We start from the raw sequence: 20703 nt of genomic DNA, 5'->3' as shown, positions 1-20703 counted from the left end.
GAAATTTGTAACATTAAACACCTATAATGTCCAAGCAATGACTTCAGCTTTGATCTTAAAAGAGAAAAATAGCAAACTAAATCCAAAATAAGCAGAAAAAATAGGAAATAACAAGTACCAGAACCAAAAACAATGAAGCAGAAAACAGAAAAAAAAGAATAAATCAATGAAACCAAATGCTTGTTTTTAGAAAAGATCAATACAATTAATAAACCTTTATCCAGATGGATCAGGAAAAAGAGAAAGTCACAAATTAGTAATATCAGCAATGAGAGAGGTTACATCACTACAAATTTTACTGATATGAAATGAAAAATATTGGAATATGACAAATAACTTTATGCCAACAAGCTCACCAACTTAGTGTAAAAGATAAATTCCTTGTAAAACACAATCTACCAAAGCTCACTCGAGAAGAAATAGATAACCTGAATAGCCCTTTATCTATTAAAGAAATTGAACTTGTAATTTAAAACTTTTCTACCAAGAAAACTCCAGGTCCAGATGGCTTCGTCAGAGAATTACTACAAACATTTAAGAAAAAATAATTTATTATTATGTTTCTTTAAAAAAAGTTCTTCAAAAGCTCTTTCAGAAAATCGAACAGGAGAGAACACTCACTAACTCATTCTATGTGAGCAGCATTACCAAAATACCAAAACAAGACAGACATAACATGAAAAGGAAGCCATCAGCCAATGCCCCCTATATACATAGACACAAGTATTAATTAACAAAATTTTAGCAAATCAATCTAACTCTATATAAAAAATATAATGCATCATAACCAAATGGAGTTCATCCTGGGACTACCAGGATGATTTAACATTTGAAAAATAATCAATGGAATTCATCATATTAACAGAGGAAAAAATAAAAACCACATGATCATCGCATATATGGGAAAAAAGTACTTGACAAAATCCAGCATCCATTCCTGTAAAAAAATCCTTAGCAAATTAGGAATAGAAGGGTACTACCTCAACCTGTAAAGGGAATCTAGGAAAAACAGTACTATCATATTTAATGACTAAAGACTAAATGTTTTTTTCTTAGGGTCAAAGAGAAGACCTGGATGATTGCCCTCACCACTTCTGTTCAACATTGTACTAAAAGTTCTAACCAATGCAATCAGGCAAGAAAAAGATAGAAAAGGTATCCAGATAGGAAAGAAATAAACTATCTATATGTAGATATCATAAAAAATTTATATTTAGAAAGTCTTATAGAATACATTAAAAGCAACTAAAATTAATATGTGAATTTAGCAAAGTTATGATACCTGAGTAATATAGAAAGAGCAGTAATTGTATTTCTATGTATTAGCAGTGAGCAATCAAAACTTTAAAAACAATGCCATTTACAATAGTATGAAATATTCTAACAAAAGATGTACAAGATCTGTACAGTGAACACTGCAAACATTGCTGAGAAATTAAAGAACACCTAAATTAAGGAAGAGATATAACTTGTTCAAAGATTGGAAGATTTAGTATTTTAAGAAAATTAGTACAGCCACTATGAAAAAGTGTATAGAAGTTCCTCAAAAAACAAAAAATAGGCTAGGCACGGTGGCTAAAGCCTTTAATTTTAGCACTTTGGGAGGCCAAGGTGGGCAGATCACTTGAGGTCAGGAGTTCAAAACCAGCCTGGCCAACATGGTGAAACCCTGTCTCTATTAAAAATACGAAAATTAGCCAGATGTGGTGGCGGGCACCTGTAATTCCAGCTACTCAGAAGACTGAAGCAGGAGAATTAATTGAATCCAGGAGGCAGAGGTTGCAGTGAACTGAGATCTCGTCACTGCACTCCAGCCTGGGTGACAGAGTGAGACTCTGTCTAAAAAAAAAAAAAAAAAGAACAATCATATGGTCTATGATCCAGCAATTCCACTACTGCACATATATAAAAGGAAATCAATATATCAAAGAGATATTTGCACTCTCATGTTTATTGTAGCACAATAGCCAAATATGGAAATCAGCCTAAATGCTCATCAATGGAAGGATAAATGGATGAGGAAAATGTGGTATACCTACACAATGGAATATTACTCAGCCATTTAAAAGAACAAAAGCTGGTCATTTGCAGCAACATGGATGGAACTGGACGTCATTATGTTAAATGAAATAAGCCAAGTACAGAAAGAGAAATATCTCATGTTTTCACTCATTTGTGGGAACTAAAACTATGAATCTCATTAAGATAAAGGGTGGACTGGTAGTTACCAGAGGCTGGAAAGGGTAGAGGATGAAGAGAGATTAATTAACGGGTACAAATTTACAGTTAGAGGAAATAAGATCTAGTGTTTGATAGATCAGTAAGGTGACCAGTGGCCAATTTATAATAATTTATCATACATTTCAACATAGCTAAGAAGAGAATAATTTGAATGTTTCTGGAATAAAGAAAAGAGAAATATTTAAGGTTATGGATATCTCAATTACACTGATTTGATCTTTACAAATTACATCAATGTATTATATTATCTTAGGTACCCCCAAAATGTGTACATTATATAGCAAATTTTAAAAGTCACATTAAAAAAAAGATGTCAATTCTCCCCAAGTTGATCAATATATTCAATGATTCAAATGAAATCCCAACCAAAATCCTAGCAGGCTTTCTTCATATGAATTGATGAGCTTTCTAAAGCTCATATGAAAATGCAAAGAACCTGAAATAGCCAAAAGTACTGTGAAAAAGAAGAAAGTCAGCACACTTATACTATGTGCCTCAAGACTTGTTATAAAATTATAGTAAGAAAGCAATGTGGTACTGCCATCAAATAGACTCAGATTAGAACAGAATAGAGCCCAAAAATACACTAACGCATATATTGTTAATTAATTTTCAAGAAAGGGGCAAAGGCAGCTAACTGTGGAAAAGATAATCTTTTCAATAAATAGTACTGGAACAACTAGAAATTCACATGCAAAAAAATTTTAAAGGCCTTCCATCCATACTTCATACCACACACCATATACAAAAATTAACTCAAAATGGATCATGGACCTAAACGTAAAATCTAAAACCTTTTAAAACTTCTAGAAGAAAACACAAAAGAAAATAAAAATCTTTGTGACCTTGGCTTATGCATATTTCAAAGATAGGACACAAAAAGCACAATCCATGACTTACAATTCTTCTGCTCTTCAAAAGACATTGACAAAAGAATGAAAAGATAAGCCACATACTTCAAATAAAATATTGGCAAATCATATATCTGATAAAGTACTTACATCTAGAATACATAAAGAACTTTCAAAATTCAGTAATAATCAAACCACTGTATTTTTTTAAATTAATTTAAGTTCTGGGATGCATGTGCAGAAAATGCAGGTTTGTTACATAGGTATACACGTGCCATGGTGGTTTGCAGCACCCATCAACCCCTCATCTACATGACATATTTCTCCTAATGCTATCCCTCCCCTAGACCCCCATCCCCTGACAGGTCCCAGTGTGTGATGTTCCCCTCCGTATGTCCATGTGTTCTCATTGTTCAACTCCCATTTATGAGTGAGAACATGTGGCGTTTGGTTTTCTTTTCTTGTGTTAGTTTGCTGAGAATGATGGTTTCCAGCTTCATCCATGTCCCTGCAAAGAACATGAACTCATCCTTTTTTATGGCTGCATAGTATTCCATGGGGTATATGTGCCACATTTTCTTTATCTAGTCTATCACTGATGGGCATTTGGGCTGGTTCCAAGTCTTTGCTTTTGTGAACAGTGCTGCAATAAATATATGTGTGCATGTGTCTTTATAGTAGAATGATTTATAATCCTTTGGGAATATACCCAGTAATGGGATTGCTGGATCAAATGGTATTTCTTGTTCTAGATCCTTGAGGAATTGCCACACTGTCTTCCACAATAGTTGAACTAATTTACACTCCCACCAACAGTGTAAAAATGTTCCTATTCCTCCACATCCTCTCCAGCATCTGTTGTTGCCTGACTTTTTAATGATCACCATTCTAACTGGCATGAGATGGTATCTCATTGTGGTTTTGGTTTGGATTTCTCTAATGACCAGTGATGATGAGCTTTTTGCATATGTTTGTTGGCCACACAAATGTCTTCTTTTGAGAAGTGTCTGTTCATACCCTTCAGCCATTTTTTGATGGTTTTTTCTTTTCTTGTAAATTTCCTTAAGTTCTTTGTAGATTCTGGACATTAGCCCTTTGTCAGATGGATAGATTGTAAAATTTTTCTCCCATTCTGTAGGGTGCCTGTTCACTCATGATAGTTTCTTTTGCTGTGCAAAAGCTCTTTAGTTTAATTAGATCCCATTTGTCAATTTTGGCTTTTGTTGCCATTGCTTTTGGTGTTTTAGTCATGAAATCTTTGCCCATGCCTACGTCCTGAATGACATTGCCTAGGTTTTCTTCCAGGGTTTTTATGGTTTAGGTTTTATGTTTAAGTCTTTAATCCATCTTGAGTTAATGTTTGTATAAGGTGTAAGGAAGGGGTCCAGTTTAAGTTTTCTGCATATGGCTAGCCAGTTTTCTCAACACCATTTATTAAATAGGGGATCCTTTCCTCATTGCTTGTTTTCGTCAGGTTTGTCAAAGATCAGATGGTTGTAGATGTGTGGCATTATTTCTGAGGCCTCTGTTCTGTTTCATTGGTCTATATATCTGTTTTGGTACCAGTACCATGCTGTTTTGGTTACTGTAGCCTTGTAGTATAGTTTGAAGTCAGGCTTTAGCATGATGCCTCCAGCTTTGTTCTTTCAGCTTAGGATTTTCTTGGCTATATGGGCTCTTTTTTGGTTCCATACGAAATTTAAAGTAGTTTTTTTCTAATTCTGTGAAGAAAGTCCATGGTAGCTTGATGAAGATAGTGCTGAATCTACAAATTACTTTGGGCAGTATGGCCATTTTCACAATACTGATTCTTCCTATCCATGAGCAGGGAATGTTTTTCCATTTATTTGTATCTGCTCTTATTTCCTTGAGCAGAAACCACTGTATTTTTTAATGAGCTAAAGATCTGAACAGACAAGTCAGGAACTGAAGTCAGTAGTACTTTCTCTAGGATATCATACCTGATCCTCCCAGATGAAAATGATCTGCCAACACATACCACTTATCATCTTGTAGTTCACTGGCTGGAAGACATGACTTATCTCAATTATCCAATTTTAAACTACTTGGAATTAGAAATGACATTAGATTAATTCTGACATCCCTCAGTCTGTCACAGGGCCTAGCATGATGCATGCTTCACACGAGTATATATTAAATGCATAAACATGAAAGAATTTTAGTATATATGGAAATGCTTTTTATTTTTTATTTCAATCACTTTGGTGGTACGAGTGGTTTTTGGTTACATGGTTGAATTCTATAATGCTGAATTCTGAGATTTTAGTGCACTAGTCAACTAAGCAGCATGCACTGTACCCAATACATAGTCTTTTATTCCTCACCCTCCCTCCAAGTCCCCAAAGTCCATTATATCACTCTGTATGTCTTTGCGTCCTCGTTGCTTAGATCCCAGTGAGAACGTATCATATTTGGTTTTCCATTCCTGAGTTACTTTGCTTAGAATAATGAGCTTTTTAAAGTGAATGCTGTATTGAAGAACTATATTTCAGAAAGTTATTGTGTAGGCTTAATAATTTACAGGCTGGGCACCGTGGCTCACACCTATAATTCCAGTACTTTGGAAGGCCGAGGCGGCTGGATCACCTGAGGTCAGGAGTTCGAGACCAGCCTGGCCAACATGGGAAAACCCTGTCTCTACTAAAAATACAAACATTAGCCAGGCGTGGTGGCGGGCGCTTGTAATCCCAGCTACTCGGGAGGCTGAGGCAGGAAAATCGCTTGAACCCAGGAGGCGGAGGTAGCAGTGAGACAAGATTGCATCATTGCACTGCAGCCTGGGCGACACAGTGAGACTCTGACTAAAAAAAAAAAAATATTGTATTCCTAAATACATCATCTAAAGTTAATCACTGTTCTCTAGTTTCCCTTCTCATAGGCCTCCAAATTGTAGAAATCTGTTCCAAGCAGTGCCAGTTCTAAAAAGATAACAAAGCTCTGCTATTATAGAAGACAAAAGGAAACAGAAGACTGGGAAGAGGCAGGTGGGGGAGACGTATCATATACAGTTTCAGGAAGATGCAGAGTCCTTAAGTTGTAAGTATTGTCCAAGACACAACTGCCAGGACCATTTTAGCCTCAGACAATGTTCTGAAGCAAACACAGATGCTCGGGCTACGTGGCCTCCAGAAGGCGGAAATCCTTGAGTTGGCAGCCATCTTGTCTTTTCCAGTCTCCAAGTGACAGAGAAAAAACTCCAAAAGCAACAGAGTGATCCAGTTTTTTTCCATTTCTGAAGTCTTGCTTTAGGTGGGGAGTTACTGGTTAAAAACAACAACAACAACAAAACGCACCTCTTCCCAAATCAAGGCAGATTTTATAAGTGGATACACCTGACTCCAGAAAGTTAACCTTATATAACACCCGGATGACAAGAACAGGTAGGAAACAAATAGGGCCCCAAAGTCTGTTTACTTTCAATAAATATTTATTGGTCACATACATATAAATTTTTCCCTCTGGTGAATTCTTAAGTTTGTTTAAATTAACCTAATTTAATTGTCATCACCAGTTCACAGACCCCTCCACCTACCAGGCACCTGGCTAATGTCTGTTTCTAATTTTCCATTTGTTATTTCTTAATTTAAGAATCATTTAAAATTTTTCAATTATTTTTGAATAAAATATAAAACCACAAAAGTGTGTGTGTGTGTGTGTGTGTGTACACACCAAAAAAAAAAGGAGAAAGAAAAACAAGTAGGTCATTGTAGACTAATGGGGAACCTTGATCCTTTAAATCACCAGAGGTTTTATGGGAATTTGCCAAATAGGTTCACTTGCCAATCTCATTATGTATAAGACCCGTAGGATGTTGTAATAATGTATTTTTGGAAAACAACAACAAAGCTGAACTTACAATTCAGAGAAGAAAGAAAAGAGAGCGAGATTAACTTCAGAATGACTGAAGTTTATTGGTTATCCGATCTCGTAGCCTGCATGACAATCTACCTTTTCTGAAGAAAATGACCTACACATCAAATACAAAATATTGTATTCAATAAAATGGCTATTGTTACAGAATGAAGATCTTGGCCTCTTTGAAGGCAGGGGCCAGGAAGCTTTTAGAAATGGAGAAGTTGATGTGTGGGAAAGAGGGAGAGTCCAGCAGGGGTGCTAGGGGGAGGCAGGTGAGGGAAGCTGAAGATTTGTAATGTAGAAATGCATGGTGAGAAGCTCAAGTGGTCTCAATATGCTCTGGAAACAAAAGTATGTATGTATATATGTGTATATATTTTTATAAATAGATGAATGCGTGCATGCATGCACTCTGCTACCATTTATTGACAACTTCTTTTCAGCGAGTGCTCACCGGTACAAAATCATGCTGGTTGTCTACCGCTAAGGCCTGTTTCTCTTGGTAGGTACCTGGGCCTTCTTAAGAGTTATTACATATTTGGAATATCACCCATGTATGTTGCTATACATTTTGTTAGGCACATTCATTCATCCATTGGCCAGACTTTGCTCAAATGCAGGAGAAGCCTATAGGCTTTAGATATGATGGTCTGGCTTTTGTCATATGCTGTAGTTTGAATTTAGGCTTCAATGGTATATATGAAATGCAAGGATCTACCTGTTACCTGGCTGCATGTTTTAAAACTTCCCTTGGAATGTCCCAGGCCATATCCTGATTAACACAGGCACTTAGGGAAGCCCAGCCTCTAAATATCTGGTGACTCTTTTCTGTGAATGGGAACTTGACTGTTCACATAGGGGCTACACCTAGCTTGCCCAGTGAGAATGTCAAGCATGACCTAGAGCAGGGATCAGTGAACTACAACCCACAGACAAATCTGGAGTGCTGCTGGCTTTCTAAAAACACAGCCATAGTGACATAGAGCTCCTCTCACTTGCTCATGTATAGTCCGTGGCTGCATGCCAGCTGCCCGTGTGGAGTTAGTAGTTACAACAGAGGTCACATGGCCTGCAAAACAGAAAATAGTTACATCTGGTCTTTTACAGAAAAAGTTTGCCAATCCCTGCTCTAGAGCAAAAGAATGTGTGTAGGGCCCAGGCTGCAGGTGTGTGCCTTCCTGGGACACACAGAGAAATCCTCTCCTTTCCCCAGCCTTGGGGAGTACACTGTTCCCCAAGAAGAGTGACTATTAGAACACCCTCCCATCTTGTCACCATCCACACAGGCTATGCCCTCCTGGAGCCCTCTTCTTTCTCGCAGGGACCCCTCCAGTTCTCTTCTTGCTGAATCTCAGAAAGAATAGGAGAACCAATGAAAACACGTTGCTTTTCATACTCTGATTCTGAATCTTTGTGTAAAGATCTACTCCCTAAGAGAGAAAGTGCTCTAAGATCCACTCCTGAATTTAGAAAATTAGTCTTAATAAAATGAATACCCAGGAAAATAGTCTAATGATAATCTGTGAAAATAAAACTTCAGTGCTTCAGTTGATTTCTCCAGAAACTCTGTTTAAATCTGTTTAACTTTTCTTCATGCATCTAAGAAAAATTGCAATTGAAAAATTAGGCCAGGCATGGTGGCTCATACCTGTCATCTCAGCACTTTGGGAGGCCCAGGCGAGTGGATCACTTGAGCCCAGGAGTTTGAGACCAGCCTGGGCAACACAGTGAAACTCTGTCTCTATAAAAAATTTAAAAATTAGCCAGGAGTGGTGGCATGCACCTGTCATCCCAGCTGTTTTGGAGGTTGAGGTGGGAAGATTGCTTGAGCCCAGGAGGTCGAGGCTGCAGTGAACTATGATCTGTGTCACTGCACTGAAGCCTGGGCAACAGAGCAAGACCCTGTACCAAACATAAAAAAAATTAAATTGACCATGTGATTTTAGAATTCAGAGTCTCAAGTTCTATTGAACAAACAAAAGGCAAGATCAGAAATAAATGGCTTAGACCCGAAAAGCCAATTTAAAAGAATTTATAAGAAAAATTGAAGACCACTGGGAATTTTTTAAATCACAGGTGAAGGGAGACAAGGCAGTGTCCCGTGAGGGGTAGAGCAGTAATGCGCATCGTCACCTGCCAGCAGAGGCCCAAGTTCCTCCTGGTGAGGATGGGCAGTTCCAAGGCTCCTCTGCAATTCACAGGACTGTCTCCCCATTTTCCTGTTAACTGCTCAAGATCCATGAGCCCATTTTTAGAATGGACAATTTCTCTAGTGTTTTTGAAGTCAGGCAAAAACATAAATCAAAGCCACTACAGTTTACTCATTGCATTATGAAGGAAAAAAAAAAAGAATATGAACTAGAACAAAATTTGGTAGTCTGTTATGAAACTTAATTTGTGGGGAGGATCAGAAGAGGTTGGGAAAGAAGTATTTATCATGTCTAGTGAGGTATGTGGTAGAAGACAGAACAAATGTGGCAGCCATTTTAAGCACAATCAATTTTCTGTGCGTCTATTTTGCAACACCTTAAGTCTAGAACTGCACACTGTACACTTTTTCTTAATGAGAAATATTTATTTTTAACGGGAAAAACAGTTTAATGCTGTTTGTTATCTAATATTTTTATTTTTTTCTGACTGAAAATGAATAAAGCACTAATTTTTTTTTTGAGACAGAGTCTCGCTCTGTTGCCCAGGCTGGAGTGCAGTGGCATGATCTCGACTCACTGCAAGCTCCGCCTCCCGGGTTCACGCCATTCTCCTGCCTCAGCCTCCTGAGTAGCTGGGACTTACAGGCGCCCGCCATCACACCCGGCTAATTTTTTGTATTTTCAGTAGAGATGGGGTTTCACCATGTTAGCCAGGATGGTCTCGATCTCCTGACCTTGTGATCTGCCCATCTCGGCCTCCCAAAGTGCTGGGATTACAGGCTTGAGGCACTGCACCTGGCCAAGCACTCATTTTATTAACATATAGAATTTACAAAGTATAGCCTCTCTCTCCTCTTCATCCCTATTGCATGAATGATCTAACAGAGCCTTTAGCAAAGTAATCTCGGACACTCTCATACTGATAAATGAGTCTGAGCAGAATATTTTCCAATTACATTGTAAATCATCTAGTATCCTTTTTGACTACCCTTAGCCTTCATGGGTCCCTTTGAGTGAATGACAAATCTAAATCAAGTCCTCAGCATATTAGAAGCCAATATACATCTATTACTGATGAACACAGAGAGTAACCAACAATCTTTTAAATGTCACTGCCAAGAAACACTTTATAATTTGCATTTTGACTTTACATATGTTTGAAGGTGGAGGAAAAAGGGTGAATAGGGAAAGACATTCAAATAGTTTCCTGAAAATCAATTGTAATTCTTTAGTTCTCTTCCAATTAGAGCATAACCTTAGAGCCCTAAATTTAACTCTCTTCTTCCACCCTATCTCTGTCCACCTCAAAGCTGTCCATTCCCTTTGGCTGTAGGAAGACAGAATGCAGAAGAAGAAAAAATAAACATGAAACAAAATAGAGGTATATATAAGAAGAGCATCCGTGGCCTGAATCCTTAAAACAACAGGTCAGAGAATTATTAGAGGAGCAATGTTCCTCATCTGTCCTAATTTTGAGCATAAAAAGACCTTACCTATTGTTACATACCAAGGCCTTCTGTAGTCAATTACGGCCCACTGGTGATGGACCTTACACTTTTACAGCATTTTAGGGTTCCATATTTATTGTGTCTCTTAAGTGTGTTAATTATGAAAAAACAGAAGCTGCAGATGTCGAATCACTTGCCCCAGTCATGACTTAAAGTAAAATAGTCTTTTGGGAAGAAATGCGGAAAACTTTTGGACCTAATACAATCAGTATAAAAGCCACAACAAATCATGCAGAATAAGACGTTGTTTCTTTCAAGGTTTTCATTATGTCTTGCTTAGTGTTTGAAATACAGTTTGAATGAGGTAAATGTGAGCATCAGACTGGAAGTAGCTTTAGGGAACGTATTTCATTTGTAAGTGGGGTGGAAACCGGCTGGATGAGAGCCATTGCTAAGGGGAACAGCAACATTCGTATGTCTAATGAGTTAACCTAAGAACCTATAGTTCTGAGGAAAAAAGGGATTGGAGCAATTTATGTAGACGCAGTGGAACAACTCGATCAGCCGACAGGAGGGAGAACTACAGAGTCCCACCGAGGTCACGATTACCATTATGTTATTCTCCCCGATTTCTTGCTCAGCCAGAACTCTAAAACGAAGGAGGGGCACTTGCTGCTGTGAACCCTTGCTTCCCCTTGCACTGTAGCAGTCCATAGGGAGTGTTCTGGAATGCTGTGGGAGTGCTTTCTGATTGCTGCAAGGGCTAGCATTTAATTGGCAGGGCCAGGAATGCTAGGAGTCCTAAAACGCATGGACAGTCCTGCATAAGAAAGAACTGTCCTGTGTCATGTAGGACTTTCAAATCCCTGATGGACACTCACCACAGGAGAAAAACCTGCTTATAACTATCAGAGCTTAATGCAGTTTTAGACATAGCTATCCAATGTATTTTTTTGCTCAGTTTTACTAAACATTTATTGAAAAAAATTTATTGAACATAACTGATGAACAATAAACTGCACATGTATTAAATGTACAACCTGATGAGTTTTGGGTTTTCTGTTGAGACGGAAGTCTCGCTCTTTAGCCCAGGCTGGAGTGCAGTGGCGCTATCGTGGCTCACTGCAAGCTCCGCTGCCCAGGTTCACGCCATTCTCCTGCCTCAGCCTCCCAAGTAGCTGGGACTACAGCCGGACCACAGCACCCGGCTAATTTTTTATATTTTTAGTAGAGATGGCGTTTCACCTGTTAGCCAGGATGGTCTCGATCTCCTGACCTCATGATCCGCCCACCTTGGCCTCCCAAGGTGCTGGTATTACAGGTGTGAGCCACCAAGCCCGGCCAACCTGATGAGTTTTGACGTTTGTATGCACATATGAAACCATCATGACAGTCGAGGACACATACACCTCTATCAGTTACAAAAGTCTTCTCACATGCATTTGTAATTTCATCCCTTCCTCTACATCCATCTCCAGGTAACCATGATTTGTTTTCTGAATCTACAAATTTATTTGCTCTTTAGGCCAGGCACAGTGGTTCACATCTGTAATCCCAGCACTTTGGGAAGCCGAGGCAGGCAGATCACCTGAGGTCAGGAGTTCGAGACCAGCCTGGCCAACATGGTGCAACCTTGTCTCTACTAAAAATACAAAAACTAGCTGGGTATGGTGGTGGGTGCCTGTAATCTCAGCTACTCGGGAGGCTGAGGCAGGAGAATCCAGCCTGGGTGACAGAGTGAGACTCTGTCTCAAAATAAATAAATAAATAACAAAAGAAAAAAACCTGGCACTTTATAGAATTCCAAATAAGTGGAATCATACAATAAGTACTCATAAAATATGTTTTTATACATGGGACTTTACAGCAATACAACCATAGTGTAATTTGAGGGAAACACTATACGTTGTTTTGTTCAAATACCATTCTGGAAATTCAAGTCATCTGCAGCACCCCAAGCAATACAGCTCAGCAGACCCCTCTCCATTTGCAGCATGCATGGTGATTCTGCACATGAGACCAACCAAGTGACTCCTTCAATGTGTACAGTCAGTTTTAGTCATGTCCCAATGTTTACATAGTTAAATACTTATTATATAAAATATACTTTCCTTTTACTTTTTCCTGAATGTGATGGTTAATTCTGAGTGTCAGCTTAATTGGATTGAAGGATATAAATGTTGATCCTGGGTGTGTCTGTGAGGGTGTTGTCAAAAGAGATTAATATTTGAGTAAGTGGGGTGGGGGAGGCAGATCCACCCTTAATCTGTTGGGCACCATCTAATCAGCTGCCAGTGAATATAAAGCAGGCAGAGGAACATGGAAAGGAGAGACTGGCCTAGCCTCCCAGCCTGCGTCTTTCTCCTGTGCTGGATTTTTCCTGCCCTCGAACATCAGACTCCAAGTTCTTCAGTGTTGAGACTCGGCCTGGCTCTCCTTGCTCTTCAAGCTTGCAGTCTATTGTGGGACCTTGTAATAGTGTAAGGTAATACTTTATAAACTCCCCATTTTATATCTATATCTATACATATATGGATATATCTATATCTATATCTCTATATATCTATATCTCCTATTAGTTCTGTCCCTCTAGAGAACCCTAATACACTTCATATTATAGTTGGGGCATTATATTAATTTCTAAAATTTTGTGCATAAGTAGATTACATTATCTATAAACTTCATTATGGGATAACAAAAGGGGACAATGTGTCTGATCGTGCTAAGTAACGGATCTACAGACCATTCATTCTTTCCTTCTTTCTTTTCTGGAAAATCTCACACTCCAGGCTTCCGTGACAACACTATCTCCCTGTTTCCCTGATCACTCTTTCTTAGTCTGTTTCCCTGGCTCCTCTTGTACCCAACCCTGGGAGGTGGCAGTGTTCCTCCGTTTCATCCTCTACCCCTCTGTTCTTATCAACTTCTCTCTCCCACGAATTTCTAAGACATTTACTAACAATTATTTGCCAGACTGCTCTCAAATCTAGGTAGGTGGACTCCCCACCCCTCTTGTTGATTCCATAGCACATTTTCACTTGTCCACTCTGTTCTACTTGGATTTTCTCCCAGTGCAGTATATCAAAGGCAGCACGTCCCAAACAGAACTCCTTATCTTTTCTGCAAAATCTGCTCTCCCTGTATCTTCTGTGTTTCTTGGTTGGTGATAATACCATTTACTGAGTCTGGCAAATTAGAAAACTGGAATATTTTTCACTAATTCATCATTTTTTATTCTCCTAGGGCAAGTGTCCACCAAATCCAACAAAACTATCTTATATTCTGAATATGTCTAAACTCTAAAGCACAAGTTTTGTACTTTTACTAAAAGTCAATATAGCAACATTAAAGTCTTAATGTTAAGTATGATTTAAATAATTAAGTGTACTTAAGGTATCTAGCCTATGAAAATAATAATTTTAGACAACTTTATGCCCAAAAATGTTACGTACAAAGTTATTTATGAAAACTTGGAAACAACCATTAAAGAAACAATTTGAGGCAAGGTGCAGTGGCCCATGCCTGTAATCCCAGCACTTTGGGAGGCCGAAGCAGGCGGATTGCCTGAGGTCAGGAGTTCGAGACCAACCTGAACAACATGGTGAAACCCCGTCTCTCTCTGTATTTTGTAAAAGTACAAAAAATTAGCCAGGGTTGGTGGTGTGCACTTGTAGTCCCAGCTACTAGGGAGGCTGAGGCATGAGAATCACTTTAACCTGGGAGGAAAAGCTTGCAGTGAGCCAAGATCGTGCCACTGTGCTTCAGCCTGGGTGACAGAGTGAGACTCCGTCTCAAAAAAAAAAAAAATTGATATTTTAATTTTGCATCTATATAAAAGTAATTTTGAAGCCATCAAAAGTATACTAATAGAGTGTCTTTATTATAAAAAGAAATGATTTTCATAGTGTTAAATTAACAATTGGGATGTAAAATTTTCCTACGTATGTAAAACCTGCAGGGAAAATGACTGGAATGAATTGTTAGTGGTGGTGATCTCCGGCGAAAAGGAATATAGATTAGTTGTATCTTCCTTTTTTTTTTAAGACGGAGTCATGCTCTGTTGCCCAGGCTGGAGTGTAGTGGCACAATCTCGGCTCACTGCAACCTCCGCCTCCTGTGTTCAAGCAATTCTTCTGCCTCATCCTCCCTAGTAGCTGGGATTACAGGTGTGCGCCACCAAGCCTGGCTAATTATTTTATTTTTTTTAGTAGAGATCAGGATTTGCTGTGTTGGCCAGGCTGGTCTCGAACTCCTGACCACTGCACCCAGCCTGTCTTTTCAAAGCGTAGATCTGTCATGGAGGTAGCCTTCGGCTGGCTCCCTACCATGCAAAGGCTGAGGTGCCAACTCTATGCATGTCATAAAAAGGTCTCACACCCTCTCTCCCAAGTCTTGTTTCTTCAGACTCATCCCCTGCAAATTCATCACCAACACATAGACCTTGCTACCTTCACTGGTACAAGTCATGAACTGTGGCATTTTTACAAGATTGATACCTTTGACAAAAATGTCTTTTTCTTCTGCGTTGTCAGGCCAAATAATACATTTATCCTTTAAGACTCAATTCAAATGTCATTACTCCTTTGAAGCCTTTGCTGGTAGAGTTGGGAGCCACTCACACTGTCTTCACAAACACTGTTGTGGATATGCTGTTTCACACTTATCTCTTGATATAAGACAGAGGTGGCCACAGGAATTATTCTTCCTGGGCAAAATACTGTATCTTGGTCATCTTTGTATCATTTGTCTCTGATACAGTCTGGCACACCATCCTGGCATTGCTATAAAGAAATGCCTGAGGCTGGGTAATTTATTACATAAACAAAAGACGCTTAATTGCTCACAGTTGCACAGGCTGTATAGGAAGCATGATGCTGGCATCTGCTTGGCTTCTGGGGAGGCCTCAGGAAACTTACAATCATGGCAAAAGGCAAAGGGGGAGTTAGCACGTCACCTGGCCGGAGCAGGAGGAAGGGGCTGAGGGAGGTGCTACACACTTTGGAACAACCAGATCTCACGAGAACTCACTCACTATACAGTAACAAGGGTGGGTGGTGCTAAACTGTTCATGAGAACTCCACCTCCACAATCCAATCACCTCCCACCAGGTTCCACCACCAGCACTGCAGATTACAATTCAACATGAGATTTGGGCAGGGACACAGATCCAGACCTTATCAACTACGGACACACAGATGCCTCAAGGCCAGGAGAAACTGAAGCCAACCTGTATTTTCTGACGAGACAAAAGGCAGAATGAACCAGAATACACGGAACAAAGCAGAACTACTCAAATTAGTTAAAGAGGAAATTACAGTTGGAGTAATCCAACTGTCAATCCAACTGTGATGGACAGCAGGTAGATTATTTAAAAAGTTGGAATTAAACTTTTACATTAAGAAGTCTCTCGTGCCTGTATATTTAAAATACAGTTGTCCTTGAGAGTTGTGTCTAACACTTTTAATAGAGAATGATAACATTGGTTAAAACTGTGTTTTTGGAAAGTGAAACAGAAAACACCCATGGGGACACCTATGGAAAGCCAACCCACCAGTTTAAAATTCAAAGTGTCATTGCTTTGCCTGCACATCACAGCTTTGTAAAGTCTTAATGTCTGTGCCACAGGCATTATGCTATATTATCTTAGAGAAAAACAATCAGAATTTCAGGGGTTGGGGCTCAGACAGAATGCATTTTTTAAACTTCCTTCCACTGTTGAAAACCACCAATCTACATGAAAGATTTCCCCAGTTACAGACTACAGCCCTGAAAAAAAAAGAGTCTTAAAAACCATTCTCATTATGATCTCTACCTAAAACATGAAAGCAAATGATATATTATTGGTATAAAGGAAAAGTAAATAATAAGAATGTAGTTTAAATAACTTTCTTCACTCAAGAGATGCTGATTCTTATTTTTTTTTCTTATCCTCAAAATACATTTACAAGGGCAACTTCAATTCTTTTTATTATTTTTAAATGGAGTTTCACTCTTGTCGCCCAGGTTGGAGTGCAGTGGCGCGATCTTGGCTCACTGCAACCTCCACGTCCCAGGTTCAAGCAATTCTCCTGCCTCAGCCTTCCCAGTAGTTGGGATTACAGGTGTCCACCACCACGCCTGCCTAATTTTTGTGTTTTTAGTAGAGATGGGGTTTTACCATGTTGGCCAGGCTGGTCTCGAACTCCTGACCTCAGGTGATCCATCCTCATCAGCCTCCCAAAAGTGCTGGGATTACAGGCATGAACCACCGCGCCTGGCCCCAACTTCAATTGTGAATGAATGATCACATGAGAACATTTCAATATTTTTAGGCCAAAGGGAAAAGCCTAGAGAATAAAAAAATTTGCTGGTAAGAAACTGAGCTCTGAAAAGAAAATTTGGAGGCCGGGCGCAGTGGCTCAAGCCTGTAATCCCAGCACTTTGGGAGGCCGAGATGGGCGGATCACGAGGTCAGGAGATAGAGACCATCCTAGCTAACATGGTGAAACCCCGTCTCTACTAAAAAATACAAAAAACTAGCTGGGCGCAGTGGCCGGCGCCTGTAATCCCAGCTACTGGGGAGGCTGAGGCAGGAGAATGGCTAAACCCAGGAGGTGGAGCTTGCAGTGAGCGGAGATCTGGCCACTGCACTCCAGCCTGGGCGACAGAGGGAGACTCCGTCTCAAAAAAAAAAAAAAGAAAAAAGAAAATTTGCTATTTTAGGGATTTTTTTTTCCCCACAGCAAATAGCTTTTATAGCTATTAATATTTATATATCAATAGCCATAGCAAGTAGGTTTAAAATTTTTTTTTTTTTTTTTTTTTTTTTTTTTGCAGAGACAAGTGAACATTTATTTGTATGCCTTTCTTCCTATGTGTATTTTCAGTGTTTTTCAAAACAAGGTCCTAGGACTCTCCAGATTCAGTTATGTCCCTGGGCTTGGTCAACTGCTGCAGGAGTCTTAGGGAGCCTTGTACAAATGCTAGAGTGACTCATTTACCAACATTAAACCCTAAGATAGATGCAACAAAGCAGGACTCCTTCCTCCACGGAATGTGCTGATTTCAGACGATGCAGCACCCAATGCAGAAAACACTGGAATTTTTCCTTGGAACTGGACTGTGATGAGAGGTGCTTGCCATGAACATAAGCTACTGTCTTTTCTTTTCTTTGAGATGGAGTTTCGCTTGTTGCCCAGGGTGGAGTGCAATGGCATGATCTCAGCTCACTGCAACCTCCACCTGGCAATTCTCCTGCCTCAGCCTCCTGAGTAGCTGGGATTACAGGCATATGCCACCATGCCCGGCTAATTTCTGTATTTTTAGTAGAGACGGCATTTCTCCATGTTGGTCGTGCTGGTCTCGAACCCCCAACCTCAGGTGATCCGCCCACCTCAGCCTCCCAAGTGTTGGGATTACAGGCGTGAGCCATCACGCCTGGCCAGCTACTGTCTTTTCTTTGACCCTTCCTTTCCGGTTTTTGAAGATAAAGCAGGAAATAATCTTCTCTGAAGATACTTGATAAAAATTCCCAAAACAATTAAACACATGCTTCCACTTCATTGATAAAAATTTACCACAGTTTGACACCTGGGTCTAGTTCAGCTGACGGATGAGCTGATTGATGCGTTCACCCTGATAGCCAGGTGTGCCCATCTCCTTGAGGAAGCCCACTCTATTTTTGATAGCATTACAGGCCACTGAGAGGTGGAAAGGGCGCAAGAACCATGAGATCTCCTGGAAATGCTTCCCTGGGAAGGCAATTTCATGAATGAGGTCTTCCAAGCAAATGAAGCCAAACTTCCCCAGGTGCTCCTCAATCACTGTGTTGTCTGTTAGAGGGATGGTCTTATTCTTGACGTTGGCTTGTCCACGTTTCAAAATGAGTTCTTGGACAGACTTCAGATTTGGAAATCCCCGGGTCACATAAGGTTCCACTATACGCAGCATTTTTAGGTTCTAGGGGGTGACTTTTACAAAGACACCACTAAAAATTTTCTTTAGGCAAAGTCTTGCAATGGTTCTCTGCACCAGTAAACTCACGCCATCAATCCTTTCGATGCGTACAACAAAGGCCAGGGAATGTTATCTGGCAATTCCAAGGCGTGAGGTTTCACTTCTAGTCGTCTGAGATGCACCTTGTCACATTTCTGCCACCAGGAATCACGGAGGAATGATTCCAGTCCCTTAAACCTGAGCCTTTTTCCTTTCCTCTGCTTCTTCTTTGCCAAAAGTGCCTGTTTTGCCTGGGTGGCTTGGAGGGCTTGACAAGCCTTCCTCTTTTGCAGCAGATTTTCTGGAACCAAAGGGATTTTTCTCTGCTCTTGCTCCGCCATCTTTCTAGTGGTCACTTTAAAAGTTTTGAATGGCAGTTCTTGTTGTGAGGATAATTTGTATTGATCTTTCCATCAAATTTTAAATGGTACGGTCTTATATCATTTTTTTCAGGGATTCACCTATCAATAGCAAGGACACTGGAATAATAGTTTCAAAGAATGAAGTGGTCAGCACATCTCAAAAAGGCATGCTGGGGGGCGTGTGGTTGGAAGGTTACGGTGGGACGATGGTGGAGACCCCGAATGGTGGGAGAAGAGAGTGGTGAGAAAAACTGAGCTCCACTGTTCCTTCCTATGGACTGCTCTTCTCCATTGGGTTCTCACATTTTCATCCTCATTGACACCAACTTATCTTGATCTGGGTATACACCTAGCCCTTTTAGACTGGCATAGTTAAATTTTTCTTTAAGTATATATGACAGGATAAATTGTCAAAACATCCTTCACTAAAAACTAAAGAAAGGGAAAAATAAAATAGAAAACAATGAAGAAGGTGTAATCTATAAGCTTACGACCCAATGGGACTAATGTCTAGTTGCAGTTTAGCTTGCACAAATTAATAACTCTGGAAATCACTGCCTTGGTCACTCCATGTCAAAATACTGTTTTGTTCAACTGACGTTTCCTCTCCCAAACCTCCCTCCCAATTGTTCCTCCCAATAAAACTTCTCCTAATTTCAAACAGACACTTCCTCAGGGAGTGGTTTCCAAAAAATGTTTAATGTCAACCCATATGAAGAAACACAATTTAGATCTCTACCCAGTACACACACATACCTCATATATGTAACAAAAATTTCACGAAGCAGTCTCATTATGTGTGATATACTCTGACCTATTTCCTTTTCTATTTCATTTTTTCAAACGCAGATATTGACCAACTAAGCTAATTTCATGCACTATCACTGTGTGGTATTAGTCACTGGAAAACTAAGTAAAGCCTGAAAATGTCCATCTCAGTCTAGTGCTCATATCTACATGGAAGCTCATTTATGTATCACAGGCACAGTCATCCCTTTCTCAGTTTCTCAACTGCACCCACTTCCTTGGAATTCTCAAAACCTGCTGGTTGGTTTAGTCATTTATCATACAATAAGGGTTACGACATAGCAGGGGCACGGGACCACAGTCAGGGCATCAATTCCTACAGGCATGCACAGATGCCAACCCAAGTCCCGGGTGCTCACAAACTAATGAAGCAAAGAGGAGGAAGCAACTGTGCTGATCTAAGGGATTGCTGGGCCAAAGAAGGACGCACTGGGCTGGGCGCGGTGGCTCAAGCCTGTAATCCCAGCACTTTGGGAGACGGAGATGGGCGGATCACGAGGTCAGGAGATCAAGACCACCCTGGCTAACACGGTGAAACCCCGTCTCTACTAAAAAATACAAAAAACTAGCCGGGCGAGGTGGCGGCGCCTGTAGTCCCAGTTACTCGGGAGGCTGAGGCAGGAGAATGGCGTAAACCTGGGAGGCGGAGCTTGCAGTGAGCTGAGATCCAGCCACTGCACTCCAGCCTGGGCAACAGAGCAAGACTCCGTCTCAAAAAATAAAATAAAATAAAAAATAAATAAATAAAAAATAAAGAAGGACACACTGGAGGTAGAAAGATGCATTGGAGGTGGAAAGAAAGAACCCAGAGTGATGGAGCTGTCTTTACCACTGAGTGATAGTGCCAGGAAGGAGGGAAGAGTTAAATTTTGAGTGACACACCTGGTCCTCTTGAATGAATGAATGAATAGTTAAATTAATATTCAAAGCCCTAAGCCAGTATTTTTTTTAAAAGTTATAATGATATGAAAGAGTGTTCCACCACTCTTGCTTA

The 20703-nt window shown here is 40.0% G+C and overlaps 1 protein-coding gene and 1 pseudogene across 5 annotated transcripts in view; both read right to left on the bottom strand.

Moving 5' to 3' along the window:
* The window catches only part of ARHGAP28 (Rho GTPase activating protein 28), a 192612-nt gene that overhangs the window by 110969 nt on the left and 60940 nt on the right, over positions 1 to 20703 (bottom strand). The gene's annotated exons all lie outside the window — the stretch shown is intronic.
* LOC126941175 (60S ribosomal protein L7-like 1) lies at positions 17322 to 18941 on the bottom strand (annotated as a pseudogene). The gene has a single exon (XR_007721115.1). The product of XR_007721115.1 is annotated as a 60S ribosomal protein L7-like 1 (transcript).

Source organism: Macaca thibetana, chromosome 18, assembly GCF_024542745.1.
Source record: "Macaca thibetana thibetana isolate TM-01 chromosome 18, ASM2454274v1, whole genome shotgun sequence".
In the NCBI taxonomy this organism is placed as follows: domain Eukaryota; kingdom Metazoa; phylum Chordata; class Mammalia; order Primates; family Cercopithecidae; genus Macaca; species Macaca thibetana.
Note: the sequence above shows the minus strand (reverse complement) of the source record. Positions and strands in the feature narration are given on the sequence as shown.